This window comes from Chenopodium quinoa, unplaced genomic scaffold (assembly GCF_001683475.1).
Source record: "Chenopodium quinoa cultivar QQ74 unplaced genomic scaffold, ASM168347v1, whole genome shotgun sequence".
In the NCBI taxonomy this organism is placed as follows: domain Eukaryota; kingdom Viridiplantae; phylum Streptophyta; class Magnoliopsida; order Caryophyllales; family Amaranthaceae; genus Chenopodium; species Chenopodium quinoa.
Genome location: NW_018744137.1, coordinates 1,720,261 through 1,726,260, shown reverse-complemented (window position 1 = coordinate 1,726,260; position 6,000 = coordinate 1,720,261).

The following is a 6,000-nucleotide window of genomic DNA, read 5'->3' as shown; positions in this document are numbered from 1 at the left end:
CATAGGAAAATTTGCAAATTGCAGCCATTTAAAGTTCGTATTTTGCAAATTGCAGCCATTTAAAATTTTATTTTTGCAAATTGCAGCCCAAAAGTTCGTATAAATTGTAAATTGCAGCTCGATTCAATTTTTTCATCGGTTTACATGTTGAAAAATCTTCGGTTAAGGTTTTAGGGGTCATTTTAGTCCTTAGGGACCCGAATTGAGCTCGGAATCAGCAACAAAATAACGTAAATGTCTCATATTTACGGTTTCCCACAAATCGAAACATTTTTTGTTACGCAAAACGAGATACTTACGTTATTTTTTTGCTAATTCCGAGCTCAATTCGGGCCCTTAAGGGCTAAAATGATCCCTAAAACCTTAGCCAAAGATTTTTCAACATGTAAACCGATGAAAAAATTAAATCGGGCTGCAATTTACAATTTATACGAATTTTTGGGCTGTAATTTGAAAAAAATAAATTAAATACCTGCAATTTGCAAAATACGAATTTTAAATGGCTGCAATTTGCAAATTTTCCTATTTCATAAGTAGATTTCTCGAGTAGTGCGACCATACTCTTTCATTACCACTATTTTAATTTTTTTTTTTTAATGTGTCGACAAAACTGTGATGTAAATGTGTCAACGTATATGAATGCCAAATGACAATTCACCGTCAACAAAGATTGGCTTTTTTTAATTTATGCACTCACGCTCTCATACGTCCACTTACATTCAATATTTTACAAATTTTGTACTACTCTACTTGATTAAAATTGAGATTCAGCAATTTATAAAAATTAAGAAAATTATATAAGTGATGTGCTCTATTACTTTAAACTTTTATTTTCCCTACATTATTCACCTTATAATCCGTATAAATTATCTTACTTCAGAAACATTAAATGTATAATATTCTGATTTTTTTTAATTTTTTATTAATAAATAGAACTAAGAAATAAACAACCAAGCTAATTAAAAAGATCAGAAGGTAAACTGGCCTTGACTAGCTTTAACCGCGAACCAATGAGCAGGAGCAACCAAAGTTTTTTCTGATTAAAGTTAATAAACCAAAGTTTTTCAAATAAAAACTCTCCTCCATGTAATATTACTAGGTAAAAAAAAAATTGTGTTCATTTATCACATTATCCACTTTTATTTCATTTGTTTGGTTACTATTCTTCGATAAAGAGTTTTTCAAATGTGTATAATATTTTATTGATATGTAATAAGGAATATATTACAATTCTTAAACAAATTTTATTTGATCGGATTTAGTTTGGATTAATAATCGGTCGACACAGTCGTGGTTGATAGCTAGTGTGAACAAACATAACAACTAAAGAGCTAGTTGTACAAAATTAATTCTTGCTTGGATCACATTTAGTGGTCTGTACTCCAATCCGTAGAAAAAATATGAATAAAAATTGTGTTTAATTCATAAGTTGACAATGAAGACTGACAGTGATTCTTAAAACTAGCCCTAATTGCATGATAATTGCGGTCTCTATTGCTGAAAGAGGCATCCAATGACACCTGAATTTTGTACTCGTATATTTATTTTGGTTAAATTTTCATGAAAAGCTAATAATAAATGACAATTTTTAATTTGGACCACTAGCAAATTTGGGTGTGACGGCATGACCCATTAGTATATTACTTGTGGAATTGTGGGGAACGACCTTACATACCACTCCTACGTAATTCCCACTATAGTGATTGGAGACAAATTTTTATTTTGTTTCACAATTATTATTGTTTTGTTGCTTTTATTATTTTAGGTTTCCTTTTTGTTTTTGTGATAATGATGATTTAACATTGAAAGGCAATCAAAATCTAATTACATTATATTATATAACTATTTTCCTATCAATTATATTGGGTGGTTAAATGATTGATTACAAAAGTAATGTATAAGTTTTGAATGGAAGTCAATCAAGAGGAAACTTGCAACATAAGTGAGAGCTTGAAAAGAACTAAGGGTTGTTGGGAAAGAAGTAAATAAGTTTGTAATGCGAAAAATCAAACAACATACTTCATTTAGCTTCATTCTTTTATGGTTTCATCATCGATTCTATATAAAGGCACAAACATATATAGGCTATTTGGACATTGAATACATGAGTACGCAATATTTTCCATATAATATGTGTGAATCAATGAATATTTTACTAGCAACTCGGAGTAGTTGGTATAACTAACTAATCACATATGTGCTTAATCTATCCATCCAGCATAGTATTTTAAGTCATAACAAGTCAGCTGTCAGCCTGTCACTTAATTAATAACACTCGTGAAATAGAACATACTTAATGTTTTTAATTGGATGTATGTAGCAAAAGAGTGTTACTTCTCCTTGTTACAATCTCATACTAGCCCATATATTAATTTCACTAGCTAGACATGTTTGGTCGCACAAATTTAGCCTAATGTTTTTCTCCATATATCTTGTAAATCAAGCTTCCACCTCTTTTGGATTATATAATAAAGTATTCTTTGTTTTAAAACTATACTCCATACAGTATTAAACAAATCTTTGAAAGGAAAGGAAGAAGGTGGCACCCCAACAAGTTTGACTATACAATAAAATAGAATAGATCCCTAGATAGCAATCCCTAGGCTATTCTTGTGCCTACCGTTGGAGGTGGTTGTGTTAGAGCAATAAATGTGGAGATCAAATATACGATGTCTACACTCTTTGACTTGGCTAGATTGTCAATAAGCAAACAACTTTCATCATTGTTTAAATATAGTTTCAATTGAATTAAGACTATGTAGCTTGTAACCACCATTTGGGTCCAAAGAGGTGTCCATGACCCAAATGCATGGGAAATCCTTTTTTCTAGGGTTAGTTATGCACTCTCCACATTCATGCACCTATCTTACTATTATCTTCAACTTCCAAACTAAATTTTCATACCTAATTGAACTTTGTATAAATTATATCTAGAGAAACATGCCTAGCTACTTATATAATCTTATTTAAGTTTTATTCTACAAAATTAGGTGCAAGCTATAGGCGGCACAACAAAATTTTTAAGTAAATTGAAATAAACATCGTACCTACCTTAACCAAGGATGAATTAGTCAAGTTATTATAACTTATCACCCATCCATGCATATAATTAAGATTATAGCTTAATAGCTAGGCTTAATACATAGCTTAATTATTGTTTTTATTTTCATGCATATTATGATTATTCCTTTAACAAGTTAAATATTGTACATTCGTACCTGTCATATGTATTGTTTCTGTTTTTGGTCAATTGTTTTTGTATGTTCTAATGCCTATAGTATGCACTTTTTAATTAAACTATGATATAGACCATCCAAGTTTCCTACCTAAAAGCAAGTTTTCTGTTTTAATACTCTATGTCATGATATGGTTTATTATTGTAAGGTGTCATAATCAAGTTAACTACCAAATGATTAAAATTCAATTCTTCTAACTAATTGTCATCCTTGCCACATTATATTTTAATTTCATGCTTCTAGACACTACTTCATATGTATTTGTATCTACTCTTATCTAAATTCTGATCAAGTAGTTTTCGTAACAGTGAGTGGAAAAAATATAATTAGGTCATAAATTATCAATTAAGAAATTTTAGGATAATAGTAACAAATTTATTTTTATTTTTTTTTTGACAAAAGGATAATAGTAACAAACTAACAAAGCTAACAACATACTTCTTTCACAAAAAAAAAAAAAAAAAAAGCTAACAACATACAAAACCAAAAGCAATTTCTAATTCAGTTCTGTATGGCATGGAATGAAAATAGAAGTGACTCCAATAATTTGGTTTAACAATATAATGAGTTTGATTACTTCTTATAAAAAAAATGTGTATGAAATGACTCTATATTAAACTGAAAACATTTTAAAAGTTTGTGTATTACTTCGTATAAATATTCAAAATATGTATAAAATGACTTTTTAGGTAACATTTTAAATTTTGAATACACAAGAGAACACAATACACATAATGATTCCTAGTTCCTACCAATGCCTTTCATTACACATTCAAAATTGCGCTGACCTGAAGGTCTAAAACTCTAAGTCTAGCTATCATGCAATATGTGGGTCAAGTGGTTCCAATCAATTGTAAATTTAGGCATTGGCGGATGCAAGCTTGGTTTTTTACCAAAAAAAATATTTTTTTGATTTTTTTTTTTAAAAAAAATAGGTAATGTAATACTACATAAGTAGATATGATCATCAATAATCATTAATCACTAAACTTGATTATTTAATCTAATTCAAATTGTTACTATGGAGTATAGTATCTATTAATATGATAAATTGGATTGTTCAATTTATTGAATTGGTTGTAATATCTAATATGTACATTTTTGGTTCCTTTTACGTATTCGGTTTTGAGCATTTTTCATTTTACTATTTCTTTTATAAAATTTTACATAATACTCCAACCTTATGTGTTCCTACTTTCCCTAATAAATGTCATTATTATTTTACATATGTTCATCTAGTTATATATCCCACGTTTTACCTTGTCTTCATTTACTTAAGGTAATCATAAAAGTGGTACTTCGTACTTAGGGCATGTTCTCATTTAATGAGCTGAACTGAACTGATTGGAGCTGAACTGAACTGAATATTTTATGAGAGAAATAAATTAGGAACTGAATTGAATTGAATTGAATTAAACTGAACTGAATTGATTGGAGCTGAACTGAGCTGATTGGAGCCGAACTGAACTAAACTGAAATGAAATGAAAATTAAGCTGAAGAGAACAAACCCTTACTTACGAAGTATTTTATTTATTAATTAAAAAATAAAATTATCTTCGCTATAATTTTTTTTTAAATCATCACGAATAATACCAAATGTAAATAACAAAGGGAGTAATATTTACTCTGAAGTACTTTCAATTTTTTATTTTTGTAAACAATGTATTATTGATGATTGATATGCTATCGAGGCACAATAGTGACCCACCACCCACAAAATCCTGGATCCGCCACTCACTGAATTTAGGTACCGGATAATCTTAACTTTAATATTGTTGATTAACATTTTAAATAGGAACTAGTTACAAAGTTAAAATGTTTACGTGCTTGAATCATTTCCCAAACGTGTGAGCTAACTTCTTATGAGTCAAAAGAAAACGTGTAAAATCCAAAAAAACAATATCTTTTTACCCTACTAATCCGTGTTTTGACGAAATTGAGAAAAAACAAAGATGCTTAATTAGGTGGGAATACAAAAATTTTAATTGTAAAATTATTAGGAGTTGGATTTATTAAAGGTTATTTCTTATAGTATTGAAAGTCAAAAAGAAAAGATTTCACATGACCAGACGGTGCATACAATAAAATCTTTCATTTTTGATGTGAAAGCAATTAAGCAAACAATTCTCCTAAAAGTATTCTAATTGATCCTACCTTTTCTTCTTTCCCCCCTTTTTTATTTTTAAAATTGAATTTCCTTTTAGCGTATTTACATTCTAATAAAGAGTATCGTCCAGGATGATAAAGCTTACTTATAGAAATTCAATACGATTATCATCATTTATCCCTATGTCTAACTCAAAGTAATGAACCTTGACTATTGTACTTCAAAAATAAATAACATAGTTATGGAACGGCCCTTTCAGAACCAACTCACGAATCAACTAAAGGCCCCTCCGAGAACCGCAAATGGATTATGGAATAACAATTCATGAAATAAATTAAGGGTTTGTCTTGTTTTCCTTAAATTTTCACTTAATTTAGGTTTAATATGTTCAGATCTTAATTATGAAAAATTAAGTTTTGATAAGTTAAAAATAAAATCTACTAAGGCCCTATTCTCTTCACCTTAATTTTGCCGAACTAAAATTATTTTTACTGAACTGAAATTATTTTTGTTGAACTTAATTTTATTTTTACTGAACTTAAATTAATTTTACTGAATTGAAATTATTTTTGCTGAACTGAAATTATTTTTACTGATTTTCTATTATAATTTAAGAAAACTGAATTTTACTGAACTGAACTTATTTTTACTGAACT